The sequence below is a fragment of the Cupressus sempervirens genome, chromosome 3, assembly GCF_028749045.1.
Source record: "Cupressus sempervirens isolate cs-2001-9-10 chromosome 3, ASM2874904v1, whole genome shotgun sequence".
Classification (NCBI taxonomy): domain Eukaryota; kingdom Viridiplantae; phylum Streptophyta; class Pinopsida; order Cupressales; family Cupressaceae; genus Cupressus; species Cupressus sempervirens.
Window position 1 is genome coordinate 1,075,648,809 of NC_143120.1, and position 17,970 is coordinate 1,075,666,778.

Sequence of the window (17,970 nt, forward strand, 5' to 3'; positions counted from 1 at the left end):
CATTGAAAAAATCATTGGAGAAAGAGAGATTTGACAAAAGAAAAGGAATATATTAAGGAATGAGACATGATTATTAAGCATGCATGAACCTAAATGAGTGAAGGATGCATTAGAGAATGAAGACTAAAGTAAAGACATGAAAGAAGAAATTCGTTAGATTGAGAAGAACAAAACATGGACATTAGTACCAAGACCAGAGAACAAGAATGTTATTGGGTCCAAGTGGGTGTACATAAATAAATTGGACGAGAATGGTGAAGTAACAAGGAATAAGGCAAGGTTAGTCTACAAAGGATATGAATAAGAAGAGGGAATTACTATGGAGAGACATTTTCCCTAGTTGCAAGATTGGGAGTAAGAACTCTACTTGCTTATTCTACCTATAAAGGATTCAAAGTTTATCAAATGGATGTTAAGTCAACATTTTTGAATGGTATACTAGAAGAGGAGGTTTACATTGACCAACCTGAAGGAGTTTTTTTATCCTAACAATAAGAACATGGTGTGAAGATTGCATAAAGCTTTATATGGTTTAAAGAAATCTCCTAGAGCATGGTCTGAAAGATTACCTAATTATCTTCTAAAGATTGGTTTTGAGAAGATTGATGACAACAACAATCTATACTTGAAGAAAGAAGGAGGTAAAGGAATTTTACTAACTAAAATATTTGTTTTTGATTTGGAAAACAGGTTTTACAGGGATCCTAAAACCCAAAGTTTTACAGTAATAAACAACTTAAAAGCATAAAAGTCAAAAAAAAATAAAAACAGCCTCAAAAGGCTGGAAAAAAAAAGGCTTGAAACTAGGGAAGCAAAGGCCAGGAATAGAGCTTGGCGGGTAGACTAGTGCCCCTTCTTCTCCATTGCCTCCAGAATTTCTGCAGCATCGCTTTCCTTCTAGATGGCTTCCTCCTCCTGGGTTGCGGGGGGGAGATGCTTCTGGTCCCCCTGGCCTACCTGGATTCTAGTCTCTTTCTAAGGATCCTCCCAACTAGTTCCATTCATTTTACTCTACTCCATGTTCCCCATAAGACTGACATTGGTCAGATAGTCCCCCAGATTGACAATGTTTTCATTCAAGGTATGGAGGGTATCCATAGTTTGTTTAGTCACAACCTGGTGAACAAAATCAAACCTTTGGACCTTCTGCTCGAGCTGGGTGATTATGTCCTCCTAATTGTCACTGGGGTCCTTGCTTCTATCTTTTTCCTAGCTGCCCACCTGGTCTTTACTACCTCTAGCCTCATGATCCTTGACTTCCCCCCTATTGTTGGTCTGGTTGGACCTGTCCTTCAGAGTCTCAATTTCCTGAAAAAGCCACTTAATGGATCAAAAATTGTCAATCAGACTATTCTTTGCATTGTTGAGGAAGTTGAGACCCATTTCACGGGCATTTTCAGAGAGAACCAGAAGGGTCGGGTCAAGGAGCTTGTCATAGTGGGTGCTACAATCGAGATCCCCCAACACCTAGATTTTAGTAAGTTCTCTAACAATGCCCAAACTAACACTATCCATATTGAAATTTTGCCAAGATCTTCTCTTATTTTTCCTAGTGGCCTCCCCTCCCTTTTCAACCATAATTTCTATCATCTCTTTTGGGGGTGAAATGGGGATCTCCAGGGGGCAGGTGGGCACAGTGGGGCTGGGGGGCAAATTAGCATTATCGCTGAGATGATCATGGGTAGGGGTTTGGTCCAATTTTCTTTTCTTGGGGTTATCTTGGGTTACCAAGGGGGTCACCTCCATCTTTTCATTATCTTTTTCCTTATCGTCTTCCAACTCACTTTCCTTCTCTACCACCGAATCTAATTCCTTTGACTCTGTATCTGACTCCTCACTAGACTCCTTAGGATGAGGGGTAGGGGGGTTAGGGGGAGGGCATCTGGGGCTCTTCCTACTAGGGAAGCGGGGAGAGGGTTTGGCTTTTGGGGTTTCAAACTTGATAGATTTCACAACGCACACTTCCCCTGATTCAGAGCTAGCAGTGTCCTTCGAGGAGCCACCCGAAGCCCCAATGGGCTTGACTCTTGTTTGGGTTTTTAGAAACTCAAAAATGAGGAGCAGGAGACCTTCATGAAGGGCGAGATTCTTGATAGGAAATTTTTTGTAACTCTCTATATTCTTAGTCATGGAGGTAAAAATATAGAAAGGAAAGGATATTTTCACTTTATGTCTAAAATGATTAAGCAGAACAAAATGATGGGTTCTAACTCTATCAAACCTGGGCTCTAGAGTGACATACTCTATGATGATCCTTAGAACAAGCCCCTAGAACTTCTTAATGGACTCTATGTCATAGAACTTGTCAATCTTTACCAGTTTTCTTTTCTCCTTGTCATTCTTGACGAAAGCGTTGACAGCATTGGTAGACATCTTCTTATCCCTGAAGAAGCTGATGCCTTCCTGGGAGAAGCTTGTCACCTCCGCAATGAGACCCTTAGTGATTTGGTGTGAGACACCATCAATTATGACCTTTCCATTGTGCTAGCTTTCAGCCATTATCTTGGTAACCCCCGCGTCGAAGCCATGGAGGCTCTCCATGAAGCTGGTTATGCCGCCCTTCTGGAGTTTTTTCCAAACCTTCCCTTTTTCTTTCCAGCTCTCTGTTTTTCCCCTTGGCTCTCTTTTGATCCTTTCTGCCACCATAGCAATTTTATGCCACTCTAACCCTAAACCTTGAATAGAATTGTAGAGCTCAAATATGGACAAATTGCTAAGGACGAGAGCTTTAATGCACATGTTTTTTGGTTTAACTCTGGCTTTCTTCTGCTCATGTAATCCGTACACGTTATTATGAAATGGTGGGGGTTTCACATAACTCCTTTTGATTCCCTTTTTAAAACGTGATTTAGCATGTGTCATCATCATAAAAAGATTTTGAGTTGGTACCTTGAATTTTCTCCTTTCGGATGAGCTCAATAGTCACTGCCAAAAAATGATTATTGTTTCCTCATGTCATCACTGAATTGAATGTGACCGTTGCGTTGGCGAACCAGTCAGCAACCACGTTAGCTTCATGGTAGACATGGCTGATGTGGTAATTTTTAAATTTGCTCAAGTCCATTTTTAGATTCTCAATTATGCTTTCAATGGTCCATGATGGTTTCGTTACTCCTAAAATACAATTAATTATATTTAGGGAGTCACCTTCAAGCCACAGTTGTTCGATCCCTGAGTCTAGGGCCAGCTTAACAGTGATCTGGTTGCACTAGCTTCAGCCAGATGGTTGGTTTGGTGACCAATAGGGGAGGAGATAGCTTCAATGCCCCCTCCCAAGCTATGTCTTATGATTCCACCACATCTGGCAGGACTCGAGTTCCCCTTAGCCGCTCCATCAAAATTGGCTTTATGCCAATTTTTTGGGGGGAAGGACCAAGAAGCCAGCTGTCTTTTTTTGATCCTATCTTCTTTCCTAGTCTTAATTTTCCCTCTGTCCTTTATGTTTCCATCTCTAGTTGTGGTATATTCTCCTTCATGAGGCTGTCAATTTTCTTTGCTATAATACCCTCAGGAGTTTCTCTGTCTCTGAATATCCTATTGTTGTGCTCCTTCCATATTCCCCAGCAAAAGTGTGGGATAATCTAGGAACTCAAAATTTGGGATTCTAGGCCTTTGTGGATGCTTCTCCACTGAATGAAGAAATTTTGGATGCTAGCAGGCAAGCACCAGTAGGAGTTCATATTGGAAGTCAGAAGACTCCACACTCTAAAGGAAAAGGGGCAGTGAATGAAAATGTGGTTAACCATTTCCAGGTCAATTTTACAGAGGCATCATCTATTGGGAATAATTTGGCCTCTTTTGGCTAAATTATCCAGGGTAAGGATCTTATCTTGCAAGAGGATCCAAAAGAAAATGTTGATTTTGGGCGTTAATCCAGGGATCCAGGCCTTGGCCTAAATAGGTTTCTCCCATGTTCCCACTAGGGAAAGATAGCCTGAGGCTACAGTATAATGGCCTCCAGAAGAGTCTCCCCAGACTAAGGCATCGCCTATCTGGTTGATGTTAATAGCATTCAAAGAGGCCATCAAAGGCTCGAAGATCCTATGAAAGTTCTGCCAGATTGTGCCAACCATTCCCATTTATGTAGTTCCTAACCAACATACCATATCTACCTATTGCCTGATCAGCCCACCTGCCAAATGAAGGATGGTTATTGAGAGGTTTCTAAAAAAGCCAGTTGTTTTGCCAAAAAAAGGTTTTGTCTCCCATTCTAGCTTTCCATTTGGCCCTAGATTTGGCAAGGCGAAGGGCCTTCAAAATACATTTCCAAATGTAAGAACCCAACAGCAACTCAGCCCCCTGGAAAATGGAGGAGAGAGACATGCCTCCTATGTACTTCTTAGCCAAAATGTCCCTCCAAACCCCTGTGCCTTGGAAGATGTGCCAAGGGAGTTTAGCTAAGAGGGATTGATTGAGGTGAGAAATTTTCCTGATTCCAAGACCTCCTTGGCTTTTGGGCAAGAAAACTTGGTCCCAGGCTACTAGGTGGTATCTCTTGTGGTAATCAGTTCCAGTGCAGAGAAAGTCCCTTTGAATTCTCTCCATTTTGTCTGTAAACTTAACCAGGATCCCAAAGAGATTGAGGGCATAGGTGGGGAGGTTTTGGAGAATCGAGTTAACCAAGGTGCATTTACCTGCCTAACTGAGAGTGGCCCCCTTCCATCCAGCAAGTTTCTTGTTGAATTTGTCAATAATTCTTTTCCAAAAGGAGTTCAGGGGTTTGGAGCCTAGAGGAAGCCCAAGATAAGTTGTCGGTAGCGACCCAATACCACAACCCAAAATTCGAGAAATTTTCCTCTGCCTCTCCAAAGGAGTGTTGAGGAAGAAGACATAGCTCTTGTCTAAGTTAATAGCTTGACCAGAACCCCTGGTGTAGGAATTAAGAATGCTATTGAAGGTCCTGGCCTCCTAAACTAAAGATTCACCCCCCAAAATCATGTCATCCACAAATTGCTGATGAGTGAAAGAGGAAGGACCCGAAGAAGGCCTCAAACCCACTAAACACCTGTCCCTGATCTTCTTTTGAATGAGTCTGCCAAGGCATTCCACCATGATAACAAACATGACCGGAGAGATGGGGTCTCCTTGCCTTAGACCCTTGGAGGGGGAGAAGAAAGGAGAGGGGTGGCCATTGACCAGAACTGACAAAGAGGGAGAAGACACAAGCTAAGAGATGAGTTTGCAAACCCAATCATCGAGGCTAAAGGCACGAAGAACAACAAAGAGAAACTTCCAATCAACTCTATCATAAGCTTTTGATAGGTCCAACTTTAGAAGGAATCCTTCCTTTTTTCCCACATCAAGAGAGTGGATGACCTCATGAGCCAAAACAATAGAATCAAGGATCTGCCTGCTAGGGACAAAGCTAGTTTGCTGAGGAGAGATAATCAGAGGGAGAACTCTAAGGAGCCTAGAAGTGAGAACCTTGGAAATGATCTTATAGAAGGAATTGTAGAAGCTAATGGGCCTAAATTTATCCAGAGAATTAGCACTTGAGATTTTAGGGATGAGAACCAGAAAGGTAGCATTAAGTTCTTTAAGAAAATTCTTGGCTCCAAAGAACTCCTGAACTACTTTAACCACATCCTTTTTCATGACATTCCAAAAGATCTAAAACAAGAAAGTAGGGAAACCATCCAGGCTAGGAGCTTTATCCCTCGGAAGAGAGAAGAGGGCCTGATCGATTTTTTCCAAGGAGGGGATTGCCTTCAGCATGGAGTTGTGGTAATCTTGAAGAATTGGGGGAATGGTCGCTAGGATTTCCTCTTGTTCAGACCCAAAGAGGGAAGAGTCAACAGAGAGGATAGATGAGAAGTAGCAGACAACTTCCTTCTCAATTTTATCCTCATTGGTAATATGAACCTAGCCCTTTACAATGTTGGATATTCTATTATTAGCCCGGTGCTTAAGAGTGGTCAGGTGAAAAAATTTGGTATTGCGGTCTTCTTCCTTCAACCAATTGACCCTTGATCTCTGTTTCCAAAAGAGCTGTTCCTTAGATATGATGTTGTGCAGATCCAAAAGGATGGCCTTTTCTTGCTGGCTATTATGTTCATTGTATCCTTAATGTTGGATTTCATCCTGAATAGAAGAGAGCTAATAAGAAACCTCATCTGTCTCCTAGAAGATGTGGCCGAAATTAGTTCTATTCGAAGATTTGATGTTTCTTTTCACATTTTTCAACTTCTGGGCAACTCTGTACATTTCAGTGCCTTCAACCTCAATGCTCCACCAATGGGATATATTATCTTCTAGTGTAGGGTGTGAGAGCCACATTTTCTCAAAATGGAAAGGGAAGGCCTTGTTGCTGGAAAGGGAGGAGGCAGAAAGAGAAATCAGGGAATGATCAGAGCCCACTCTGGGGAGGAGAGATAATCTATAGGAGTGGGAGAGGAGCCATTCGGGGGATATGAGGGCTCTATCAAGATGGACCTGGATACTATCACTCCTAATTATTTTATTAGACCAAGTGAAGCTACCACCTTGAAGGTCCAAATCTAGGAAAGCCAGATTCTGAATGAATGAAGCAAGGTCACGTTTGCTATCCTGATCTGAGGCATGACCCCCCCTTTTGTCTGCATCAAAAAGAGGTAAGTTGAAGTCCCCCATTATAATCTCTTTATTCAAGTTACAATTAGATAAGATGCCAAGGAGCTTAGACCAGAAGCAATTCCTTTCTTTCTTGGTATTGGAGGCATACAGGTTAAGGATTAGCCAAGATTCATTTCTTTGGATGTGAAAAACCTTACAAAGAAGAGCATTAGTAGAGTTGTAAAGAGTAGTTAACTTGAAAGCCCTGGTGTTATACAAGGTTAGGACACCTCCTGAAGCCACATCTAAATCAAAAGCTTCGCAATAAAAAGTTTTGCTGAAAGATATCCTTCTTACCAGGTCACTTTTCATCTTAGTTTCCTGTAACAACAGAAAGTTAGGTCTTTGGTCTCTAATCATATTTCTAATGAGTTCTTGTTTGTGAGCCCCATTAAGGCCCCTTATATTCCATGAGATAACTTTCATTTCTTACTTCTTGAAAAATCCTTGATGGACCTCTGGCTTCCATCTACTAGGTTCCTTCTTGTTTCTTCTTGTAGAATCTGATTTAAATTCTTTCTTCCTACTCCCTTAGGGGGTGACCCAATATCAGCTTTAACCCTACTTCTGGTTGAAGCAGGAGAAAGGGGGGGGGGATTTTCTTTTTGCTCTTCTTTTTCTTCTTGACCATGCACCACTCATGAAGGCTATCTGTCGCACTGATATCTAACCTATCTTCCCAAAGGGCAAGCTGAGATGGATCAGTGTTCTTAATGACGAGATGAAACTTGGCCTCAATTCCTATAGGGGCTGAAGAAACTCCCCCCTTGCCAGAGATGAACCCCAGAGAAAAAGTGTTCTCAAGGGGAAGACACTTAGCTTGGGTGTCCTCATCCCAGGCCGGGGATTCCCATTCCATGCGATTCAACACTATAGCTCCCAAAAGAGGGACTTCCTCCGCTGCAGGAGAAAACTGAACTATAGTTTCCATAGGGAGATTCTGTTCCACAACAGGACCCTTAGCTAAGGAGGGGGAGCTTACCTGCACCTTAGGGACCTCCAATGGGTCTAAGATTGATTTTTCCAATACAGGGTCCTATTCAAGGGGGGGGGGGGGGGGGGGGAGATGGCATTTTCCTTGGGGGGGTGATATCATATTTGGAGGAAAAAATGTATTGTGTAAGACATTTGCAAATGAAATGATGAAAGAATTTGAGATGTTAATGCTTGGAGAAATAATTTTTTTTGTTGGATTACAAGTTTGTCAGATGAAATATGGTATTTACATCACTCATCCCAAGTATGTAAAGGAAATCTTGAAAAATTTGGTATGGAATATTCAAGACCAGTTAGTACTCCTATAGTTATAGGACATAAACTATCCAAAAATATTAGTCTGTTGAAGTAAATCAAACATTGTACAGGTTTATGATTGGCAATTGTAATATGTAGTTCATAACATACTCGAAATTGCACTAGCTATTGGGATTGTTGCAAGATTTTTTGCAAATCCTAAGGAGAAATCTCTTAATGACTATTAAAAGGATTATGAGATACTTGAAAAATATAGAAGACTATGGTCTACTCTACAAAATAAAAAAGACAAGTTTGAATTGAGAGCCTATACAAATGTTGATTGGACTAGAAACATTGATGACATAAAAAGTACAAGTGGAGGAGTATTTTTCTTAGGAAAAAGATTGGTTACTTGTACTGGCAAGAAAAAAAAATTGTATTTCACAATCTATTGCTGAAGCTAAATATGTGTTTTCTATAGTGAATTGTACAAATGTAGTCTGGATCAAATAGTTACTCAAAGGAATGAAGGAAGAAATTACTAAACCTGTGATAATTTATTGTGACAATACAAGTGCTATAAACGTATCTAAGAACCCTATAATGCATACAAAGACAAAGCACATTGAAATCAAGTATCATTACTTGAGAGAGTTGGTTCAAGACAAAGAAGTGAGATTGGAATATGTGAACAAAAAGGAACAAATAGCTGATATATTCACAAAGGCTTTAACTAAGGATGCACATGAATATCTTAGAGGTAAACTAGGGATGATACCTCTATCCAGAGCTACTTATGAAGAAAGAGTAGTGCCCTACATCAACTAAGTCAAACGAAATATTTTACAACTTGATGCAGTGGATCTTACTTTAGGACCTTCTTGAAGTAAGGAGCTGAAATAGAAGATTTACAGTCACATGAAAGGTGATAGAGGGAGAAACTAAATTGATGATATTTATATGAGAAGATGACAAGTCTTTGGAATTGTTGTCAAAGAGGGAGAATATACTGAGGGATAATATACATGAAGAAATCAGGGAGCATTTACTACAAGTATGAGGGAGTTAGTACCAAAAAAAGGAGAGATTGAAAAGAGGGAGAATGAGAAACAGAAAGAGAAAGGGTTATATTGAATATCTAAAGAAGACAGAAATTGTAGCCTATACAAAAGAGGGAAAAATACTAATAGATTGAGATATTTCAATACAAGGTATTATGTTTCTTTTTGGTATTGTTGTTGGTATTGGTTTCCATCAATGCAAAAAAGGGAGATTGTTGAAGAAGATTGTTGAAATGAGGAAGATTGATGAAACCTGTTATGGAAAAATCATTATTTTGTTATTGATGTCAAACCTACTACTTGCTGGTGAGACAATTGCTAATTTGGTCTAAATGCTATCATTTGATTGATTGATAAATAGGATTTGAAAAGAAATGATAACAAGAGTACCTAAAGAAAGGTTGAGTTATATGGTGTATAAAAGAAAGACTAAGACCAAGTAAGACATTGATGATATAGTGTATTATTTATCCACTTAAGGCTATAATGAAAGGATACTTGAGAAAAGACAAGGATTCTAAGTAAAGAAATGTGTTTGCCAAGACTAACTGAGTAAACAATGGAATCTGAGCAAGTCAGTGTAGGTCAAGCATAAAGTTAGTTGAAGCCGAGAAAAGTAAGTTTACTATGTGCCAAGAAAAGAGAAATTTAGTAGGTTCCAAGTGAAGAAAGTTATATGTGGGTGGAGCACTAGTAAAGACTTAGTCTATGTTGAGCAATCTTGTGTTGACCGTGCATTAGAGAGAGTGATTGTCAAGAAAATAACATGTTATTGTCAAGTTTTAGTAAAATGAGTTTGATCAAAGATTTCACTAATCTAAGCTGACAAAGTTAATTTCTTGAATTGTGTGAAGCATGTGGAAGATAAGTGTGATGAGCTAGTGGTAGAGAATTCAAGATAAACCATTTGAAGATGAATTTGAAGAGGATTGTAAGAGAAGTTTCTAGAAGAGAATAGAATAGAAAAGAGGGTAGATTCAATGAATTTGACCTAACCCTAAGATGGAATATTGTGGTTAAGTGGAAAAAGATCTAAATTCTGTATTAAAAGAGATAACAGGCCAGAAGAAAAGTGCCATAGTGTGAACTAGAGAGAGCCAAGGTGTCTTGAGGTGTTGCTTCATTTGGTGACCAAAGCAATGAATCTATAGTTGGCATACTAAGAAAGAAGGCTTAAGGACGTGAATGATTGAAGGGTGAACAAGCTATCAGAGACAAATGAGATTGAATTTCAAGAAGTGTGGAGGAGTGAACAAGTGATTTTTAATATGCAAGTGAGTTTTTTTGTTATCAGATCAAGTCCTACTATTACTTTCTAACAACTATATTAGTCTGGATAAATCCTTTGGATTAATTTTAACCTAATAGTCATGAGTAAATCCTTTAACATGGTGAAATTCTAATGGAATTTTCTAAAGTCCTCTAACAAGGCTCACTCCTAACATGGTGAATAAAATCCTTTAATCAAGGTCACATTTAACAATGTGCATTGTAACTTTTATCAGGGTTGGCTCCTCATAGAGCTCACTTCAAAAGAGTGAAAATTGGTAGCATGTTACTAGTATTTTTTCCCAAATTGGGTTTCTAGGTAAAATACTCTTGTCAAATTGTGTTCAAATGATTTTATGGTATTTCATGTTTACATTTCTACAAAGTTCAATTGACCTAGGACAACAATATACTATGGTTTGAGATATTAGATTATTAATGCATGCACACGTATTTGTTAAGTACTAAAAAGTTATATCTATACATTTGGACCTTGGATAACTGATTCACCACCCTCTCAATTATTCTAAAGCATTCTTACATCTTTCCCTTCTCATACAACAATTACCCTTGTGGTTTCTTATATAGTAGAAAGCTCCTACAACACAACCAAGTGATATTACATAAACCATGTGCTACCTAACCCATTGACCCAACATTTAAAATGTTCCTTAGTATTAGATGATTACATAAAATATCATCACAATGTTATAAGACGACCAATCAAGAACAATTCATGGGAAGCTCTACATGTTGCACATCTATCTAGGTGCTCCTAGGTGCAATATTACATAGTAAAATAAAATAGTACAATATAAAAATATTATGCAATGTGTGCAACACACATAATCTTAACAATCTTGCCTTTTCTCAATGAGGAAGATTTTCCCTACTCAAAGCATGGAAACCCCTTCACCTATAGTAAAAGAGGGTTGTAGCCATTGTAATCCTTATTGTCACTAGACCCTCACAACCCTTTATTTATTGTGTGTGCCAACCTTCAGAACTAATGTCTATCACACATAATAATGAAACCCTATCCATGATAAGGATGCATAGAGCACTCAACATCTTCCAAGCCCATCCTTATAGTTCATGTGACCATATTTATTATAGATAACAATTAGACTAATACAAAATGACTGAAAAATATTACTATTATCTCTACATTAATATAAGGATAATTCTTTTTTAATTGAAATGAAATAAATAATTCATTTACCATATAGTTAGTGGTCTAGGTTTTGTATATAATTTGTGAAAATTATTTTGAAATAAAATTCTTATAAATTTCAGCTCATTGAATCAAACTATTGTTAAACTTATCTCATGTGCATGTGTGTGTGTCCAAGTGACCACGTAATGGGTTACTCTTTTTTGGACACACTGATTTGTGCTAAAATAACACTTTTTTAAGAAAATATGATGATTTAAGCCTTGAGAAATCCCATTTGAATTGAAATAAAATAAGCAATTCATTTTCTACAAAGTTACTAGTTATTTAAGTTTTGAATATAATTTGTAATTTTAAAAAAATAATCTTATAAATTTGAGTCCATTGAATCAAAATATTGTTAAACATATCCCACACACATGCACACATGCACACGCACACATGGAGAACCCAATAATAGTGGAATACACTTTTTTAAACATGTTGATTTTACTGAAATAATAAATTTTTAAGAAAATATGATTATTTAAGCCTTGAGAAGTCTGTAAGGCTTGACATATTTGCATCTAACACTGCCTTTGGTAAATGAAGAAGCTTTTTTGTATTCAAAGCTTGGAAACCCCTTCATCTATAGTAAAAGAAGACTATAGCCATTTTGATTCTCAATGCCACTAAACCCTAACAACCCTTTACTTATCTTATGTTTCAATCTCCTGAACTAATGTCACTCTCCTACAAGTTACTTCACACTTAACAAAGAAACCTTATCCATGAGGAGGATGCATAGAGTTTTTGGAATATTTAGGAAACGAAGGATGTTGAGAGAGATGTCAATATTTTGGTGACTGATCATGTAGTGGGTGTTGATAATGCATTGTAATGTTGGTGTACATTTTTACTAGATAGTAGAAAGGTTGAAGGCTATGTAGGTGGACATAGCCTAGGTTTTGGGTGACCCACGTTAAATATGTGTGTTATATGCATTCTTTGAGTATTCTTCTTTTGTTTATGCATATAATTGTTTATTATTATATTGCTTTGGATCTTTCAAACCATAACAATTGGTATCAGAGCAAGGTTTTTTGTTGTACATTGATAGGACTTTTAGATTTGAGTGGAAGAAATGGAGGATTCTAGATTCAAGATTGAAAAATTCAATGGCCAGAATTTCTAGTAATGAAAAATGCAAATGGAAGATTATCCATATCAAAAGGATCTGTGGAAGCCATTAGAAGGAAAAGATAAGAAACAAGGAACTATAACAAATGAAGATTGGGAGATCTGGGATAGGAAGGCACTAGGATCTATTCAACGATGGCTTGAACCATCTATAATGTTCAACATATCAAAGAAAAAAATGATAGTAGAGCTAATGGAGACATTGGTTACATTATATGAGAAACCCTCAACTTCAAATAAGATATTTCTTATGAAGCATTTGTTTAATATGAAAATGAGCGAGGGAGGATCTATAGAAAATCATTTAAATGAATTTAACATAGGTACCAGTTAGTTGTCATTTTTACAAATTTCATTTGATGAAGAGGTTAGGGATCTCTTAATCTTTTGTTCTTTACCAAAAAATTGGAATAACTTTGTTATGACTGTAAGTAACTCTATCTTTGGTTCAAATACTTTGAAATTTGATGAAGTTGTTGGTGTTATCCTAAGTGAGGAAATGTGATGAAAAAGCATAGGTGAAACTTTGACCTCATCAAGTTCTACCATAAACATGGAGAAAAGAGGAAGAACAAGGGAAAAAGGAAAAGGGCAGGGAAGTCAAAGAAAGGATGTTCTCAATCTAAAGGAAAGAAAAGGTGTAGGGCCAGACTTGTGGTAAAGGGTTTTGCATAGAAAAAGGGTATATATTTTGATGAAATATTCTCTCCTATTGTGAAAAAGACTTCAATTAGAACTGTACTAAGTCTTGTGGATATAGATGACTTGCATCTTGAACAAATAGATGTCAAGACAACTTTTCTCCATGGAGATTTGGAGGAAGAAATTTACATGAACAACCATAGGGATATGAGGTCAAGGGTAAGGAGAATTTGGTGTGTAGATTAAGGGAAAGTTTGTATGTCCTAAAGCAGGCACATTGATAGTGGTATTTAAAATTTGACACTTTTATGGTTGAGTAAGGGTACCATAGATGTCATTTTGATCATTGTGTATATTTTAAGATATTGGATCATGAGAGTTACATTATCTTGTTACTCTATGTTGGTGACATGCTTGTTGTTGGATCTAATATGAAACAAATAAATGAACTTAAATAGAAACTAGCAAGGTCATTTGCTATGAAGGATTTGGGTGCTGCTAAGAAAACCCTTGGTATGAGGATTACACGGGACAATAAAAATAGAACCTTGAATTTTTCCCAAAGTGAGTATATAAAGAAGGTGTTGAGAATATTTAATATGTAGGATGCAAAAGTAGTTAGTAAATCTTTGGCTAGTCATTTCAAATGACTAAGGAAATGTACCCAAAGGCATAAGAAGAGCTAGATAAAATGTCTAACATCCCATATTCATCATCTATTGGTGGTGTAATGTATGCAATGGTATGCACACGTCCATATATTGCTCGTGTAGTGGGAGTTGTCAGTAGGTACATGAGCAATCCAAGGATGGAACATTGGAATGCTATCAAATGAATTCTATGATATTTGAAAGGTACAACTACAAGGGCATTATGTTTCACAGGTTTCAGTTATTCTCTACGTGGATTTTTTGACTTTGATCTGGTAGGAGATATTGACATAAGGAGGAGTACTAAAGGGTATTTTTTACAATAGGAGGCATTGTAGTCAATTGGATTTCTAGATTGCAGAAGGTTAATGCACTTTCAACTACTGAAGCTGAGTATGTAGTTGTTACAAAAGCTAGCAAGGAGATGATTTGGTTACAATTTTTTATGGAAGAATTGGGCTAGAAGTAGGAAGATCACCCATTGTAAAATGATAGAAAGAGTGCCTTTCATCTTGCAAAGAATTCTGCTTTTCATTCAAGGACATAACAAATATAGCTCAGGTACCATTTTATAAGGTCTATTTTGGAGGATGACCAATTATGGCTTGAAAAGATTCACACAATTGATAAACCTGCAAACATGTTCATGATGGAAATCCCCAAGGAGGAGTTGGTTTCTTTCTTAGCTTCTATTGGGCTTCTTGATTGATGATCATGGAGGTAATACACAACAAATTCTTTTATCTAGTGGGAGTTACATGTACTACTTTGTCATCTAGTGTCATTAGTGGGAGATTGTTTGGTGTGGAGCCTGATCAGTCTCCAAATGGGAGATTGTCGATATTGTGGTGACTGACAATGTAGTGGGTCTTGATGTTGTGGGTATTGATAATGCATTGTAATGTTGATGTACATTTTTGCTAGATAATATAAAGGTTGAAGGCTATGTAGGTAGATGTAGCCCAAGTTTTAGGTGAACCACATTAAATCTATGTATTATATGTGTTCATTGAGTATTATTCTTTTGTTTATGCATATAACTATTTATTCTTATATTGTTTTGGATCTGTCAAACCCTAAAAAGTGGAGGGGTGTGAATCAATATCCTCTAAAACTTTATACCCTTTCAAATTTGATTATTCCTTTACTTTTTTCTCAAATTGGTAAACATAAACACTAATTAAAATAATATTTAAATGAAACTAAATATAACTAATCTAATTCAACATATTCCTGTAAACATAAATCATAACACTATAACAGTGGAAACACATATTTGGTCATGCAGAAACCCTTGGTTAGAGGGAAACTTGTGATGGGGATCTGATATCCACAAATCAATCACTATTGTAGTAAGAGGTTTCCTTATTAAGGCTACAATATTTGTCACTTTTGGTGCCTTACTTTGTTAGGAGTACTACAACAAATTTGTAAGGATCTACCTTTCTCAAGGATTTTACAATACAAAAACAATATGTGTACTCAGTTAAGAGATTTACAAATAGATTGTTAAGTCTACTCTATTAAAGTATTTATCTAATACAATAGTAAGAAAATAGTAGTGAAACTAATTTTCTTGAATAAAACTTCCTTTCCTTGTTGAGATCTTTGATATGCTTAATTACTTATCACCTACAATGACTGATATAGCAAATTTTTCTCCTTTGCTTGAAACTTTGATCTATAGTATAACTAGCTTCTCGTTCCTCTAGTACATTCCTCTTATACCTTTAATTATAGCATCTTCAACATAAACTTCTTAAAAAACTTTAAATGATTCTTTTTATGTCATTAAATAGGAATATTTTGCCTCTCTTGATCCTTGACCTAATTATGGTTTAGGATTTTTTTGGAACTCACTCTTGATCTAAATTAATGATCTAGAATCAACCTTGCATTCATATTAGCCTTGTTTTATTTTATTGGTCCTCATTCCTCTTTGGGATCATAAATAATCATATTACTTTTCCCAATAAATCTTACCAAATATGTTCCTCGATCTGTACAAAAACCTTTTTTCTACATGGTGGAATCAAAATACATAGTAATATGTACCATTTAAAAATTTATGTTCTTCCTATAAAACTCAATAAATACACTATCCATGCTCTGTAGGAATGTTGACATTTAGTGTCTATATGACTCAGTTAAGCTTCAGTGGCTTAGGTCAGTCTATGCTTAGTAAACATATATCCAATCAATGTATATAGTGCTCAATTATTACTATCTCATACTTGTGTGTATGTTCTTCCTTGACTTACTTAATGCTGTGACTCAATAATTTTGTTCACCGATTGTCCTTTTTTCACTAATGAAAATAATGAATGTGAATAGGAGTACTATTCTCCACCTTTGGCATTAATGGAATTTTTTTCCATGATAGCTCAAAATTGGCTTCGTGAAAAGGAGTTTCACTCCCCCCTAAATATATGCTTCCTTCACATCATCTCTTCATACTCAGTGTAGCATGTGTTTTGCAAAATATTTTTCAAAATTATTTTTGTATAGAATTTAGACATTTGCATTTTATTTTTAATCCTTTGTCTCTTGTCATAACACATATACTCATAACATTTTCTACTCCATACTCCCTTTATCAATACATATACATATACACAATCCCCCTTTTTTGAAACTTATGCCAAAAGATTCAAAAAGTTTGAAATTTCACTTAAAATTTATACCTAATTGATCAGTTAATTTTTTATTTAATATGATTGTGAAAATTTTAAATACATATTTAAAACATATATAAATATGAAAAAATTCATTAAAACAGTTAAAATATTTCATCTCACTGTCCAACTCAACTACTAAAAAATGTTGGAGGTTCAGATGTAGAATGAGATGCACTTATGCCACAAGTAAGTGGCTTGGTACCCACATTAATTTAACTAGCAGTTGCATGTTTTTGTGCATGCACGATAAGCTGATAGGTCATGAGATTTTCCTAATTAGAAATTACATATTAAAAGAAAAATCAAATACATAAAGAAATATTCATTGTACCAAAACTTACATATATTTTTAATATTTGGTAATTAAATATTCATTGTACCAAAACATACATATTTTTTCATGATTTGATTAAAAAACATAGTAATTAATTTTAAAATATCTAAAGATTTTAGCAAAAGTCATTATTTATAGAAAGTACATCACTAAAACCTCTAAAATAAAAGTTAATTTTGATATTAGAGTCCAAATGTCGCACTCTAAATTGAAAAGTCATAAAGCAAACAAAAATAAGATAATTTTTAGACATTGAGATGATTACTATTTCAAAAAAATATTATATAGTTATAATTATATTAATTTATAAATAAAATAGATTAAGAAACTAACTTTTAGATAATCAATACCATAATTAGATCAGAAAAAATTAAAATATATATCTATTTTAGGAAAAATATTAGTTTATAGAAACAAATGTCTAATTTTTAAAATTATATAAAAAAATCAAATTTATCTTTAGTGTAATCTAAATTGATTATCCTATAAATTTCTAATGCAACTCAACAATTTTTCTTTGATTCGAGAAATTGGAGTCTCATAGATTTTTCTTTAATACTTATTTAATATAAGTTTTATTTTGATATTTTTTAAATAAATAGAAAAGTACTACAAAGTATAAGCAAATGAAAGAAAAACAAGAAAATTGAAGACAAGTTTCTTGTTTTCCTTCATGCATTATGAGAAATGAGAAAACAATCTAAATAGTGCATCAAAAAACCAAAATAAAACAAATACAAAATATAGAGAATATGTGGGAAAGAATTAGGAATAAATTAGTTTTTTTTTGATAAGCTCAAAAGGGTAGGGATAAGAAGAGGGATAAAATAAATTGCTTAATACTATTGATGAAATATATGCATGTTTGAAAAATAATATAGACTAAAAAAATCATAATTTTCTACCATTTTTTTTAGTTTGCTCCCACAAATAACATATAAACCAAAAATAGCATAAAGAAAATCATATATTAGAAACATTCAACATTAATCATTCTTACTAGCATGAGCCTCAGTAACTACTCTGTTAAATTGGGAATAATTGTGATAACAACATTGTGGATCCAAAGGAAAAACCAACAACAAGCACTCTAAAAAATGTTTGATGAAATCCTTTCTTCCTCCCTTGAAAATCAAATTAAAATCTTTGATGATCA